This window comes from Zalophus californianus, chromosome 1 (assembly GCF_009762305.2).
Source record: "Zalophus californianus isolate mZalCal1 chromosome 1, mZalCal1.pri.v2, whole genome shotgun sequence".
Taxonomy (NCBI): Eukaryota; Metazoa; Chordata; class Mammalia; order Carnivora; family Otariidae; genus Zalophus; species Zalophus californianus.
In genome coordinates this window covers 129,782,920-129,800,124 of record NC_045595.1, presented here as the reverse complement: position 1 = coordinate 129,800,124, position 17,205 = coordinate 129,782,920, and the positions used below count along the sequence as shown (strand labels likewise).

The window sequence follows — 17,205 nt, the reverse complement described above, 5'->3', positions numbered from 1 at the left end:
GTTGGGAGTTCTTTCAGATTGTCTCCTGTATTTTTTGTGTGCGTGTGTGTGTGTGTGTGTTTTACTACCTTATTTTCTAGCGCTACAAAATACTTCAGGCTCATCTTATATTTTACCTGCCATGTTCTATAGACACATAAAAAATTTTTTTATAGATTTTATTTAGACAGAGTGAGAGAGAGCACAAGCAAGGTGGAGGAGCAGAGGGAGAGGGAGAAGCAGACTTCCTGCTGAGCAGGGAGCCCGATGTGGGGCTCGATCCCAGGACCCTGGGATCACGACCTGAGACCAAGGCAGATGGTCAACCGACTGAGCCACCCAGGTGGCTCACATCCCAACACATAGAAGTTTTAAAAGCTTTTTTTATTTTGAACTGTTTTTATGCTTACAAAGAATTTGCAAAGATAATAGAGAATTCCTCTTTAGCCTGCACCCAGCTTTTCCTAATGTTAACATCTTATATAACCATAATGCAATTATTAAAGCAAAATAGGTATTTCTTCCATCTTTCCTTATCTTTCATGAACATGACACTTTTGAAAAGTACTAGTCAGGTAGCTTGTAGAATTAGCCTCAATCTGGGTTTATCTGATACACTCTGCACTTAGACTGAGGCTATGTATTTTGGGAAAAAATACCATGGGGTGACAAGGCACATTTTTAAAAACTTCTTTGAGCCTCAGTTTCCTTATCTGTAAAAGGAAATGATACAAGTACCTTCCTCATAGGTTTGATGTGGTAATTAAAGGGGCAATAAAATAACGTGTTCAGCATAAGACTTGATGCATATAAAGGTTTTGATTGATGTTAGGGATATAATCATCATTATCATAATTATGCTGGTAATTTTTTAAATTAATTTTTCCTTCAGCTACTTTTTTAGCTTCTGAAAGAGCGAGTGAGAATCCATAACTGAAATACATATACTTTAGAAAAAAAGTTTTTTTAATATGCCAGTAATTATCACATTATAGAATGAAAATATATGCAGTTTCTAAGTTTGTTAGAAAAATCAGTCTTTTGATGCAGGTGAAAGATATGTTATGAAACCATTCCTCATGGCTTTTGTATTTTTTAATTCTGCATAATTTGTGTTTTAAACTTGATACCTCATAATATACTTTCACTAAATTGTAATCTTTAATATTGTTTAATATTGTAATTTGCTTAGGGATTTCTTTTTTAAATTTTTAAAAAAATTTTGGGTGTACATCTTTTTTTTTAAGTTTCAGTAGAGTTAACATACAGCGTTATATTAGTTTCAGGTATACAATATAGTGATTCAACAATTCTATACATTACTGAGTGCTCATCACAATATGTGTACTCTCAATCCCCTTCACCTATTTCACCCCCCACTTCCCCTCTTATAACCATCAGTTCTCTATACTTAAGAGTCTATTGTTTTATCTTTTTTTGTTCCTTTGTTTTGTTTCTTAAATTCCACATATGAGTGAAATCATACGGTATTTGTCTTTCTGACTGACTTCTTTCATTTAGCATTATACCCTCTAGATCCATCCATGTTGTTGCAAATGGCAAGATTTCATCTTTTTAATGGCTGAGTAATATTCCATTGTATATATTTACCACCTCTTCTTTATCCATTCATCTCAGTGGCCACTTGGGTTGCTTCCATACTTTGGCTATTGTAAATTATGCTACAGTAAACATAGGGATGCATATACCTTTTTGAATTAGTGTTTTTGTATTCTTTGGATAAACACCTAGTAGTGGAACTAGTGAATCATATGATAATTCTATATTTGATTTTTTGAAGAATCTTCATACTGTTTTCCACAGTGGCTGTAGCAGTTTGCATTCCCACCAACAATGCATGAGGGTTCCTTTTTCTCCACATCCTCATCAACACTTGTTTCTTGTGTTGTTGATGTTAGCTATTCTGACAGGTGTGAGGTGATATCTTACTGCAGTTTTGATTTGAATTTCCCTGATGATGAATGATGTTGAGTATCTTTTCATATGTCTGCTGGCCATCTATATGTCTTCTTTGGAGAAATGTCTGTTCACATGTTCTGCCCATTTTTAAATTGGATTATTTTGTTTTTTTTTGATGTTGTGTAAGTTCTTTATATTATGCTGGTAATTATTAATAGCACTATTGTCCTCATTTCACCATCATTACTTCAACAAATATGTATTGAACATTTTCCTGTATTCATCTCATTTCCTGTTCTCCTCAAAGCCATCCTACACATATCTAACTGAATGATCCATAAAAACTAAGCATATATTTGATTCATTTGATCAAATTATTCCATTCCTTAAAATCTTCGTACTATATTAAGTGACTGTCCATTCTCTACAGGGTCAAGTTTAATCCTCTTAATGTGACATCAGAATCATTTATAATTTGGATCCTCCTACTTCTTCAGGTTTATCTCCAACTAATGCTTTGAAAAATTGCTTGCAGGTTCTTACAGTAAAGATGCTCTTTCTTCTCTTTGTTCCTCAACTCTTATGGTTCTCTCTGCTTGGCTATTTTTCCACAACATCCCACATGTCCCCAACAAAGTTCCATTCATCACTAAAGACTCAACTTTTTTTTCTTTTTCAAAGATTTTTATTTGACAGAGAGAGAGAGAAAGGGAGGGGGAGAGAGAGAGAGAGAGAGAGAATGAGCGGGGGGTGGGGAGGAGCAAGGGGAGAGGGAAAAGCAGGCTCCCCACTGAGCGGAGAACTCCATGCAGGACTTGATCCAGGATGCCAAGATCATGAGCTGAAGGCAGATGCCTAACTGACTGAGCTACCCAGGCACCCAAGACTCAACTTTTATTTAATCTCTTCCCATAGCTCTTCTTTCCCTTTTACAACTTGTGTTAAATACCTGCTCCTTACATTACCATAACAGCCATTTACTCATTTATTGATTCAGTAGGTATTTATTAAACACTATATTCTAGGTTGGGTGTTAACTAGAAGCCCTGATAGGAGCAACTCTATAAGAAATAGGGTTGTGGGTGTCCAGCAAGAAACTTTGGCAAGAATTATGACCAACCATATACATTCTGGTTTGTTCTCCAATCATATTGCTGGCAGAGGTAGACCAAAAAAAAAAAAAAAAAAAAAAAAAAAGGAAAACAAAACAAACAAAAAAACAACTTGTTTGGATTAAGTTGAAGTTTTTAAAAGCAAGCCCATATTAGAAGTTTCTGAACTCTGGTACTCATTCTTAATATTTATTTGAGGAGAGTCAGAAATGTAAGCAGTAAGCTTTCTTTTGAAAAATTTATCCCCTTAGGATTAAAGGAATGGAGGTTCTAAATTAGGGTACAGAGCATTAACTGCACCCTTTCCTTTTAAAAGGGATATTTTTGGAACTTAAAGATCATATTCAGAAGGAATAAGATTAAAGTTAGATTGTGAAATTGTTTTCTACTAATTCAGTCCTCAATATTTTTTCTTATGCTTTTTATAAGTTAAACTACTTATTTGCTAAAGTTTCTTTATTTGTCCTCTGTGAGCACAATATTCTCATATTTCCCAACAACTATCTGATTATTTTCAAGGGACCCAGTTCACTTAGATGGGAGCCCATGTTGTTAAGAATGATGACAAGAACCTGAAGTGTCTATGGATAACTGTGTTGCCCTCAAGGGCAATTATAATTTAATAAATTATTAGAGAAATGATGTTTAACATATGTAGAGTTGAGTAGCAATGAGAAATTGGCAATAATTGCTGCTTTTTATTAAACTCCTATGTGCCAGGGACTATGCTGGGTGCTTTACATACATGATCTAACTTGATTCTTATAATAGTCCTTCAGATTAACTATTAATATATTCCTGTTGAGGAAAGCCTTAAAGATATTGTCACTTGCCTATGGTTGGCTAAATATGGATCTGGGATTTAAATCCATATATTTAGAATTTGAAATTCTGTGCTTTTTCCTTACAGAAATCTGTTGTCATAAAAATGGTGGGATGAGGACAAAAGTGTGGTTGGAATAAGATGATTGAGCAGAGAATCCCTCACTTGGTCAAGCATCATAATGATTAGAAACGGCTTTCCCAAGATCTATTGAGATCCCTAATTGCATTTTTAAGGCTTCAGGGTGATTTAAATACATCCTTTCTATGGAGCAGGGTTAAGTAATTCTTGAAATGAAGTCTTAACAAAATATTTGGATTATATTGTGTAGAAAGACAAGGACACTTGTCCTTGGAGAGGGCAAAAATATAGCCATAGGAGGAGAGTTACATGGGAATTCTATAGAAAGAAGAAATGAAATTTAAGGCTGGGAAAATAGGTTATAATTTATTAATCTGATAATTATAGTTTTATAATCATATATTTATTAATCTAATGATTAACCTGATGATTATGATTTATTAATTTTATTTCTCAGAAGTTACTTTGAATGACTTTTGGCTATTTCAAAACATGTACCTCAGAGGGTTATAATTTACTACCACTGAAGCTATTCAATAGAATGTGCTACAGGCTGTTGGAGGTAATTTCTAAATAGGAGTTTCAGAAATTGAGTGATGGGTACTTTGTGTAGTTTCGCAAAGGAAGAGGCTAGGGCTAACTTGTATAGATCTGACACAGGTTTCAAAAGAGCTTTTTTTTAAAAAAAAGATTTGAATGGTTATTTCATATATATCTTATATATCTCTTCCTCAGAAGGCTTATTAAAAGATCAGAGGCAGAAAAAAAAATCTTAAGTAGGCTTTTTCCCCACTGTATTTTAATTGGGCAAGTAATCTCAAAAAAGGGAAATGTAAAATATCTTGCAGCAATTCTGAGCACCTCTGCTTCCATGCTATAATTTCCCAGCTGAAAGTTACTAATTTACAAAGTTCATATGCTGAAATTTTAAAAAATCAAGATACACGTATTTGGGTGTGCTGTAGTCACACTGGTGGTGACTCATTGTGTCGAAGTCTGAGAAATGTCTACAAAATACATTCTAGAGACATACAGGAGTCCCTGTCCTGTGTTGGAGTGCCATCCAGAGACATTTGGGGAAATTGGCCTATGAGGAAGCTCATCGAAGCTAAAACAGTACAGTGAATATAACAGAAAGCCAGAGTGCCTTAGTAGCCTTTCTGACGGAAATCTTGTTGTCCAGGAAGCTACCATGTCATAAATCAAAGAGACATCCCATTTTGATAGATTATTTCTCTTTTCAGAAAGACTTGACTTGGCAGTTTTGTCCTTTATATAACTATTTCTTCTCCAGATGGTTCCAACTCTCCTTTAGTTTTTAGTTCACATTCTTCTTCTTCAGCATCTGCCTAGGAATAGATGCTCATAAATCCATGTAATGAGGGATGGTGTTTACTTTGCTGTGACCCCAAAATATGCCAACTGCGTGACCATCCCAGCCACCATTCCCGCATTTCCAATATTTCTGGGTAAAGAGGCAATGGACACTCTTTGAAGAGAAAATGCATGGTGTTTAGAAAAGTTGAACTTTTTAAAAAAACTTGGCAGTCATCTTCATGTACAAGAAAGTTAAAGACATTGCATTTTGTAAAAGAACCTGTTTTGGTTCTTCTAGTTCAGCATGCTTTTTGGCATGCATTCTCTTCAGATTTTCTATCTGCTGAGTCATTATTTTAACTGCTTTACTAACCTGGCTTTCCTGATTAATAGCTCCCAATATCTAAGCCCTCCTGGTTGCTCATGATATACACTGGCTAAGGAACGTTACATTCTTCTCAAGCTTCTTAATGGTCTCCTAAGCCTGGCTGTCATCTTCACAGGGTGGTGTTAAAGACTCTAATAGCTTTACACAGTTAGATATGTCTTTCTTCAAATTTTCTTCTGCCAAGTCACAGGACCTTTCTTCAAATTTCACTATTTTTTTTTCAAGGTAAACCAGTTGCATTTAATTCCCAACAATAATCTAAGAAATTCAGCCTTCACCTCCTTCTCATTAGACATGTTGTCACTAAGCTTTTCCTATTTTTAAAACATGTTTAAAATAGTCACATAATTTCATGTTAAAAATGAATTATTAGGGCTTAATTTGTAGTTTAAAATGTATCCCCATCGTATAAAATAAAACATAAGATTGAATAGTCAATTAAAATAACAGAAATTTGACATTATAATTAAAGGATAGTAAGCATGTTTAAGAGTACAAGGTTTTATTCTCTATACATCAAATAGTTTAAAGTATATAAGGTATGATTTGTAGGACCTCAGGTCTGGGAGGGTTTTTACCCTCTAATCCTACTGCACATTTTTTAGTTGAAAATCTTTTGAAATATGCTTGTAAGAGATGAGACAAAGTGCGATGAAACAATCCACTAATAGAAATCTCATTGTTTCATAAGTAACCCACTCAATCTCGATACAATCCTGATATAAAGACATTTCTTCTTTTGAGATTGAATCTGTTCTCTTCTGGCTTCTACTCATTGTTCTCTGTTCAGTTCCCTAAGATCCTACAAACCAGATCAACTCCCTTTGGCACATTCCAACCATCAGAGGTCTGGTGACTGAGATGTTCATCCCTCTTTAGACTAATCATCTCCATTCTTTTTATTGGTCTTCATGTAGCATTATTTCAAGTCACCTCAGCAATCCAGGATGTGCTCTCTTACAACAATTCTAGTTTCTCTATATTCCTCTCAAATGTGTGTATCCACAGGCATTTTGAAATTCAACAATGTATATACTTCTCATCATATGGTGTCATAGCGCTGCAGTATTTTATAGTAGAAGGACTCCTCATTAGTATATATAGAATAATTTTTTTATTATTTCTCCACTGATATCTCTCTTCCCCTATTGGACTCCTAGCTCTATGTGTGGGGTAAGGAAATAGATCTGACTTGGTCATCATTCTATTTTCCATGCTTAGCATTATGCCTGTCTGACGTAGTGTTCTCTAAGTATCCATTAATTGAATGAATGTGTGGATTCATCATTTTTCTGTGGCATCATTTTAATTCAATAATAAATTATTTACCTATAGTTTCGGCAGGCTCTAATAAAAACTGGTTTATGATAGTATCTCATAACTATTTCCGTCAAGAGCTATAAAATCTTTCTAGCATGACTTTTTACAAAGGAGAAACATTATACATCAAGAGGATGTATCATAGAGGATAAGGTGATTCTGAGATTTTCACCTGTGGAGTATCCAAGTTATTGATGTCTGTTTTTTTTCCTTGTGAATTCTTTTATTGATATCACATTTTGGAAAGAAGTGAAGTGTTAGGCAATTATTGATCTGAAATAGGCTTGATAATAACATGCCTTCAATATTTTAATCAAGATTATGGATCAAGAGATTTATGAGAGGCTGATCAATATGCAAATAGCATGGATTTAGAATATACTGTAAACACTCTGGAAACTTGATCCAAACTGGTCTAAGCAGATTGGATTTGTGATTCAGTTTCCTTATATTTCACCAAAGGCACAGAAAAGATATAAGAATAAGCCATAAATGACACAGCCAGACTTGAAAACAAGTGTTTATGGCAGACCAGAAGCCATGAGGCAAGTAAAAGAAGGGGAAGGGATAGGACACTGCATTAGGCAGCTTAGTCTTCAGCAGTAAGCCCTGTGAGCTACTGTAGAAAGTATTTCAGGACCTCTCAGGGAGAACCTCATTCCATAAAGCAGCACAGGATCAAACAACTGAAAAGGATGTGTACAAGCCTACAAAGGTTTTGCTAATGCTGAGAGGAGAAGAAATGCTATGTTAGGCTGCATTAATAGAATAGGGAGGTGGTAGTTCAATTTTCTGATGTTTGGAGTTTTATATTCCTTACCAGTTATTTTAAAAGCAAGATTGAAAACCAATATATTCTAAAGAATAGCTGAGATGGAGAGGATATTTTGAATTTTATCAGTAAAAGAAGGACTAAGGAAATTAGAAAAGTGGTTCTTAATTTGACATGTGCTTCATAGTCTTTGAGTTTTTTGTTTTTAATACATATACAGATAACCCTACTCCTAAGGATTCTTATTCCTTAGATCTGGAATAAGGAGACAGTATGCATTTTTTTAAAAAAGTTTTACAGGGGGTTCAAATGCATAACCCTGGTTGAGAATCATCAAATTAGAAATAGCTTGGAGAAGAATGATAAGTGGGATATGATTGTCTACAATTGCAAAGATGACAAAGTTTTACTCCCTGAATCCCTTGGGAAACCAGTTGATGAATTTCCACCTGGGATCTTTTACTATATCCAGAACTGACAGCTAAGCAGTTGTGGTTGAGGGCAATGGTCTTTAGGTAACTGTGCCAGTGGAGTGGGCTGGCTGAGGTGGATATTGCTGGCACAGACTCACTGTGCTCTTTTTCCTCTATATTCTACAACCAGATGCTGGGAATGGATTTTCTTATCTCCTCTTCTCTTCCTCCTTCAACACTCATCTTGTACCAGGAGAACCCAGACCTTGGGGGGTGGGATGGATCTGGGCTAGCCATGGGGTTTGGCTAGGGTCTGACCTTACCTTGTACATGGTTCATAATTCAGCAAAGATATGAAATTCAGTGGCTTTTTAAAAAGATTTTATTTATTTATTTGACAGAGAGAGAGAGACAGTGAGAGAAGGAACACAAGCAGGGGGAGAGGGAGAGGGAGAAGCAGGTTTCCCACTGAGCAGGGAGCCCGACGCGAGGCTCGATCCCAGGACCCTGGGATCACGACCCAAGCTGAAGGCAGATGCTTAATGACTGAGCCACCCAGGTGCCCCTTCAGTGACTCTTTAATTAAAGTCTTTAGTAACTCTCTTTTTCTCTCTTTCTCCCCCCTCCCTCCTCTCCTCTTCTCTCATTATTGTCTCAGCATCAGTTTTCCAAATAGGCTTTACTCATTCCAAAAAAGTTGCCACTCTTTTGTCCTGCCATCTTGGCCATTGTGCTTGAAAAATAAGATAATAATCTGCTTTGAAAAACTCTGCAAGACTTCCTATTTAGGTAGGTAAAGTTAGTCACCCAGGTCCATAACTTCTTCACTCTTCTCTCTCAGTTCACTATGCTTTACTCTCCTAATTTGGTAATTCATGCCTCACTAGAAGATTTTTCTAGTTGTGTTTGTGGTTTTCTGACTTTGAAAAAGAAGAAAGGTGAGCAGGCTCAGCTGTATTGCTAATATCCTCTCAAATTTTTCCCCCTTGGAAAAAGAAAGGCAGGGGTCATAATCAAGTTTAGTTTAGAACCTGAATATGTTTTAGCTTATAAAACATACCATAGTTCAAACATATTTATACTCTAGTATTTGAGACCTGTCTAGAAAAGGTTTTGTTTGCTTGAATATTGTGTTGTCTTTCTAGGTAAGCTACATCAGTTGAGATAGTAATGTAACAACCCAGGGAGAAGGGGACTTGATCCAATCAAGTCTGCTTCTCACGCAGAGAAACAGGGTCAGGGGAAGTTTGGAGGTAGATTGGACTCTTCACATGTTGTGTCTTTGGAGGAGCCTCTGATATACCCCACTCTAACCTGTCACTTCCCCTAAAAGGACAAGACACACCTGAAAATAAAGGCTCAGTGCAGTCAACTAGTTGCCCAAAGAATTTTTCATGTCCCTTCTGTCATCAGACCATCCATCCTAAGGAAGAAGGAATGCCTGGCCACCCACTCTGGGACCAGAGAGATGAGGATAGGGAAGCAGATATCTGGCTACTTTATCTTTTCCATGTTTTTCTGCAGCAAAGAAATACATAGCCCTTCCCCACCACTCCCCTTCCTTATTTTAGAATTCAAAGGAGACTTTTTTTTTTAAAATAATCCAGTACTTAATTCCTCAAGCTGTAAACTAGCCTCCTGCACTTTCCTTTAAGAAAGATGCTAGTAGCAATTTTTCCCATCTCAGGATGAATTTAAGACACAATGGGTACTTCTCTCAGGCATGTTTATATTTTAAACCTCTCATTAAAAAAATAAACCGTAATCTTTTATTAAAGAAATTTCAGACATGGTGGACTCAGGTGGGGCTAGTGGGAGCATGGGATATATTTTGGAAACTATGGTTGTTTAAGGCTTCTACATTCATATCAAGAGACGGAAGCAATACCAAGCCCTAAGGATAGCACACAGCAGACTCCTACATTAAAAATCTCTGTCACTCCTGAGTTTTTCCCAGTTAAGACTCCTGATATACATAACAGTTCCCCTTAAAGCATGTAGGGATCCTCTACCACTTGCTACTGCATCTACCATTTGATCACCTACCACTAGCTCCATTTCTCTATTGGAAATCTCACTCTGCAAATCTATCTCATCACTTCCAAATGTTTGACAGAGACCTTTCAGATCAGTGAGGTCAGAGTACATAGTGATTTGGGTTTGGGGCTTAAAGTCAGAGGAACCTAGGCTTGAATCCTAACCCCTACGCTGATTAGAATGACCTAGGACAAGTTACTTAACTTCCCTGATTCCCAGATTCTTTACCTATAAAAGGGAGATAATGATGCTCAACCTACAAGGGAAGAGACATTAACTGCCTGCCTTAGCAGCAAGTAAATGATGGCTAACATTTTGATGGTCACCTTACTTGCTAAACTGATGGTCTGTTTGCTCCCTCTCTTCTCATTAGTAAAGTTAAGGCATTAAAGGCCATAGTAATAATGACTATAACAGTTATTGATAATAGTTATATTTTCACTTCACATTTACTAGAGTGAAAAATTTATGGGCATCCTCTGGCACATAATAAATTTTCTTACCCCTATGTTTCATAGCCTATCTGAAAATTAAGGCTGAATATTCTAAATATAATTCACACTTTACCCCCACTGCCCCACCAGAAAGAAATACCTTACCATTTTTGAATTTCAATCTTTCTTTTCTCTTTACTTGTTTAAACTTTTTTCCCCGCAATGAATGCCATAAAAAAATCTAACTGTGACATAGAAGTGGAAAAAATAGTTTTAGGGGATGATTTAAGCTGGAAACACATTTGTTTATAGCACTCACATTATCCCAGGGCATCCTGGACAGAATGAGTGCTGCCTCAGGCTACTAGCTTCTCAGGTACTCATTAATTCTGAAGAAAGCTTCATGTTGAGGCCATTACCACTTAATTACAGTTTGTGATTATTGGCACATTCTTTAGTGACCTTATTCTATGTGCTGGCCTGTTTGTTCACTAGAGGATCCATGCAGCTGGAAATTTTGGCTGACTAGAAAGTATAAAGGGGGATTTTGGGGAGCTTGAATTGAAACCATTCTTGCTGAAATGTCAACACATTTTCCTCCCATCTGGATATGGTTAATCACGGTGCTTGCTTTGATATACTTTTTCCATAAGCTATGCTTTTGAGGTGTGCCTGAACTTATCAAAATCTATTTTAAAGCAGAGCTTTGAGCAGAAGTTCTTGTCTGTCATTATTTACTCTTTGTGGGCATAACAGGGGAGGTTTCTTATGAACACTTCAGCATTATTAGAGCTTGCAGTCTAGGGACCAAATGGTCCCTAGACTATATTTCTTCCAACATAGAAACTGGAAGGAATTTTAATTCCATGATTCCTCTAAGAATAATGTTGTTCTAAAATCATAGGGAAGGAGGCCTAATCTAGTAGCAAAGAGTACTTGGTTAGGAACTGGAAAATCTGGCTGGCTTCTATGCTTAATTGTAACTGATTTTTGGGCAAAATAGTTTCACTTATTCACACATTATTCATGCCATAAATAATTAGTGTTTTCTTCGTGCTGTACACTGAGGAAGTTATCGTGGGTACTGAAGTCTGTGGGGCATGGGATAATAATTTCTCCTTGTACTTATCATACCTTTCCCAGTGTGTGATAATATATAAACAAATGAGTGTGGCTGGGCTCCAATAAAATTATATTTATCAACCATAAAATTTGATTTTCATGTAATTTTTTGGTATGTCATGAAATATCAGTTTTCTTTTAAGACTATTTAAAAATGGTCTTTTTAAAGACCTCTGGGCTATAGTGTCACAAACACTGATTTACAACACAAACAAAATAAACAGTAACATGATTATCACTGGCAGTAGATTTTCTGGGTTTTATGGGAGCACGTGGAACTCTTGGTTGTCCAAGTCTTTCCCCAGGATGAGTTATATGATAGGACAAAAAGAATGAGAAAGGATGAGTCAGTTGAGACCAAAGAGAAGAGTATATGCAAAGTCCCAGAGGCAAGAGAATAAATATGGTAAATGAATGACTGAAATACAGAATATAAGAAAGAAATGCAGAATATAAAAAATAGTGATAAATGTACAGTCTGCTTAACTGAGCAGGGGCCATATTTTGAATAGCTTTATATTGCCATATAAAGGATTTTGGAGCAAGAGGAAGCCTTTGGAAAGCTTTTGGTAAGCAAGTACAAGATTAAATTTGAGACTTAAAATATCTCTGTGGATACACATGGAGGATAGAATAGACATGGCTGTGCTTCAATATGACTTTGTTTACAAACATAAGTGGCAGATCAGATTTAGTCTGTGGGCTCTTCTGCTAAACCTTTCTGGAGAGTCAGACAACCTGATTGAAATCTTGTCCCATAACTAACTACTTTTCGGCAAATTACTAAGTTTTTTTTTTTAACTATTATGTTCTGTTCAGCTCTTCTTTTCCTTCAAGAAGTCCATCAGAAATCCATAAATTTAAATGAAGGGTAGAAAAACTTTCATTTGTTATGTTGAAAGAAAGCAGTAACTGGGAAGATGTTGAGACAACAGCTACTTTATTTCATTGCATTGAATGTTACTACCACCTTCCCCCAGGGATTTATCCTTCCATAGAGTAATTTGTCCCACCACTGGTTCCAACATCCCCTTTCCTGCACATCTGTATCCTGATTTCCAGCTAATGCCATTGATGTTCCTCCATGACACTGATTCTGTTTACTTGAGTTATAAGATAAGCAGTTGACCAACTTAACACCCAGTTTTAGTTTTCTAATTTCCTTGACTTCATATTCAAGTAGAGAATGGCAAAGACTGTCTGCCAGATTATTTAATTTTAAAGGCTTCTTACTGCTTTTGATATAAGAAAGAACAATTTCTCTGGTGGTGAGATCCCAAAGACAATCTAGAATACAAGCATGTATAAGAAACAAAATGGCAAAGAATGATAGGTACAGTGAGAACACTGGTAAAGGTGAATATAACCAAACTCTATAGAAGTAAAGACTTCCTTTTTACCAAGGGTTCAACACAAATATCCAGGTTGAAAGTTTTGGCTGTAGGACTGGAGATTAGAAATTTGAAAAGTCATGAATTCATTAACATGTTTGAAATTCTGAAAAATCTGTGTGATTATTATTATTATTTTTTTTAGAGAAGCTGGTGACTTTTTTTTTTTTAAGATTTTATTTATTTACTTGAGAGAGAGAATGAGAGATAGAGAGCACGAGAGGGAAGAGGGTCAGAGGGAGAAGCAGACTCCCCGCTGAGCAGGGAGCCCGATGTGGGACTCGATCCGGGGACTCCAGGATCATGACCTGAGCCGAAGGCAGTCGCTTAACCAACTGAGCCACCCAGGCACCCGATTATATTTCTTTTAAAAAGAGAAAGAACCCAAGAGATCCTTTCAAAGTATGTCAGTATATGTAATGTGTGATGGAAAGACCCCAACTGGAGGTCAATATGACCAGAGTTCTAGTCCAATACCTGCAATTAAGCAGTAGCTATTTGACTTTGAACAGGTGTTATGATATCCTATGGAATGAGAGAAAAGAGAATATCACTATTATCTACCCTCATATTTGTTCCCTACTTTTGCCACCTTATTACCCCAGAGGAAATCTAGACTTCTCCAACATTACTCAATGTGTATACTTACAAAATTATATTAGTACAACTATAAAAATAATTATTCTTAAATTAATCATTCAAAAATTTTAAAATAAATCATATATGGACTTAAAGACTCATACAGATGAAAATTCTTCCAAAATTGATCTGAAGATTTTAATCCCACTCAGAATTCTAGCAGTTAAGTTCTGCTTCTGAAAGATGCAAAGGAGTGTTGCTCCCAACCTAACAATGACAGAAAGCCAGATGATTTACAAAATTATCATTTATCTCAAAGCCATCAGAGTGCTGAGGTCACAAGACTACCAAGAAAACTGAATTCCCTAAAGAGACAGATTCCTTGGTAGGAGGAGGGCAGACACAAACCTTTCAACCTTGGCCAAAGCACAGGAAAAATATGTGACTGCCATAGAAGCATATAAGAAAAAAAATCAGTTAATATTGTAGATACTTCTTAAAGGCCAAGAGTGGGTAAAGATTTCAGTTTAGAAAAACAGAAAGCCCCAGGCACAGGGGAGTTTGGCTTCACTCAAACTCCTCTTCATGAGTGTCATCAAGTGCTCACATACAGTGGGTGCAGGGCAAGAGAGCCCTTCCCCACCCCAGACCTATGATGGATTAATGTGCAGGAGGTGACTGGATGCCAATGGCTGACAGGCAAAAAAACTGTACTTACTTAACCAGATCCTCCAATCTGAAAAAAAGATCTTAAACCACAAAGGCGGTCTATTCATCAAGAAGATATAACAATCTTGTGTTTATGTACCCAGTTACATTTTTTAAATTGATAGAACTATCAAAATAATAACAGAAAAATCTACAAAGGTAGTCAAAGAGGTCAACATTCCTCTGTCAATAATTAACAGAAAAATAGACAGAAAATCAGAAAAATCTATGGTAAGTATCCAAAATTTGTAATAAGACTCTGACCCGAGAAGCACCATCAACTGCCTAATTTAACTGACACTTAGAGAACAACCCATTTAATAACATCACAGCACACATTCCTTGCAAGTGCATGTAAAACATTTACTGAGATAGAACATATTCTTGGCTATTAAACAAAGTATGATAAATCTCAATAATGAGCTTATGCTAGAAATAAATAACAAAAATACATAAAATTTCTCGTATATTTGAAAATTAAACCATATATATTTTTTAAATTTTTTATTGTTATGTTAATCACCATACATTACATCATTAGTTTTTGATATAGTGTTCCATGTTTCATTGTTTGTGCATAACACCCAGTGCTCCATGCAGAATGTGTCCTCTTTAATACCCATCACCAGGCTAACCTATCCCCCCACCCCCCTCCCCTCTAGAACCCTCAGTTTGTTTTTCAGAGTCCATCGTCTCTCATGGTTCGTCTCCCCCTCCGACTTACTCCCCTTCATTCTTCCCCTCCTGCTATCTTCTTCTTTTTCTTTTTTCTTAACATATCTTGCATTATTTGTTTCAGAAGTACAGATCTGTGATTCAACAGTCTTGCACAGTTCACAGCACTCACCATAGCACATACCCTCCCCAATGTCTATCACCCAGCCACCCCATCCCTACCACCCCCTGCCACTCCAGCAACACTCAGTTTCCTGAGATTAAGAATTCCTCATATCAGTGAGGTCATATGATACATGTCTTTCTCTGATTGACTTATTTCACTCAGCGTAACACCCTCCAGTTCCATCCACGTCGTTGCAAATGGCAAGATCTCATTCCTTTTGATGGCTGCATAATATTCCATTGTGTATATATACCAGTTCTTTATCCATTCATCTGTCGATGGACATCTTGGCTCTTTCCACAGTTTGGCTATTGTGGACATTGCTGCTATAAACATTGGGGTGCATGTACCCCTTCGGATCCCTACATTTGTATCTTTGTGGTAAATACCCAGTAGTGCAATTGCTGGATCGTATGGTAGCTCTATTTTCAACTATTTGAGGAACCTCCATACTGTTTTCCAGAGTGGTTGCACCAGCTTGCATTCTCACCAACAGTGTAGGAGGGTTCCCCTTTCTCCACATCCCCACCAACACCTGTTGTTTCCTGACTTGTTAATTTTAGCCATTCTGACTGGTGTGAGGTGGTATCTCATTGAGGTTTTGATTTGGATTTCCCTGATGCCGAGCGATGTTGAGAAATTTTTCATGTGTCTGTTGGCCATTTGGATGTCTTCTTTGGAAAAATGTCTGTTCATGTCTTCTGCCCATTTCTTGATTGGATTATTTGTTCTTTGGGTGTTGAGTTTGATAAGTTCTTTATAGATTTTGGATACTAGCCCTTTATCTGATATGTCATTTGCAAATATTTTCTCCCATTCTGTCGGTTGTCTTTTGGTTTTGTGGACTGTTTCTTTTGCTGTGCAAAAGCTTTTTATCTTGATGAAATCCCAAGAGTTCATTTTTGCCCTTGCTTCCCTTGCCCTTGGCGATGTTTCTAGGAAGAAGTTGCTGTGGCTGAGGTCGAAGAGGTTGCTGCCTGTGTTCTCCTTTAGGATTTTGATGGACTCCTGTCTCACGTTTAGGTCTTTCAACCATTTTGAGTTTATTTTTGTGTGTGGTGTAAGGAAATGGTCCAGTTTCATTCTTCTGCATGTGGCTGTGCAATTTTCCCAACACCATTTGTTGAAGAGACTGTCTTTTTTCCATTGGACATTCTTTCCTGCTTTGTCAAAGATTAGTTGACCATAGAGTTGAGGATCCATTTCTGGGCTCTCTATTCTGTTCCATTGATCTATGTGTCTGTTTTTGTGCCAGTACCATACTGTCTTGATGATGACAGCTTTGTAATAGAGCTGGAAGTCCGGAATTGTGATGCCTCCAGCTTTGCTTTTCTTTTTCAATATTCCTGTGGCTATTTGGGGTCTCTTCTGGTTCCATACAAATTTTAGGATTATTTGTTCCATTTCTTTGAAAAAAGTGGGTGGTATTTTGATGGGGATTGCATCGAATGTGTAGATTGCTCTAGGTAGCATTGACATCTTCACAATGTTTGTTCTTCCAATCCATGAGCATGGAACGTTTTTCCATTTCTTTGTGTCTTCTTCAATTTCTTTCATGAGTATTTTATAGTTTTCTGAGTACAGATTCCTTTGCCTCTTTGGTTAAATTTATTCCTAGGTATTTTATGGTTTTGGGTGCAATTGTAAATGGGATCAACTCCTTGATTTGTCTCTCTTCTGTCTTGTTGTTGGTGTATAGGAATGCCACTGATTTCTGTGCATTGATTTTACATCCTGCTACTTTACTGAATTCCTGTATGAGTTCTAGCAGTTTTGGGGTGGAGTCTTTTGGGTTTTCCACATACAGTATCACATCATCTGCAAAGAGTGAGAGTTTGACTTCCTCTTTGCCGTTTCAGATGCCTTTGATTTCTTTTTGTTGTCTGATTGCTGTGGCTAGGACTTCTAATACTATGTTGAATAGCAGTAGTGATAGTGGACATCCCTGCCATGTTCCTGACCTTAGGG

General features: G+C 36.8%; 1 pseudogene; it reads right to left on the bottom strand.

Annotated features, from left to right (window-relative positions):
- Positions 1-4,880: 4,880 nt before the first annotated feature.
- On the bottom strand, positions 4,881-8,457 carry LOC113915940 (annotated as a pseudogene).
- Between the last annotated feature and the right edge of the window lie 8,748 nt (positions 8,458-17,205).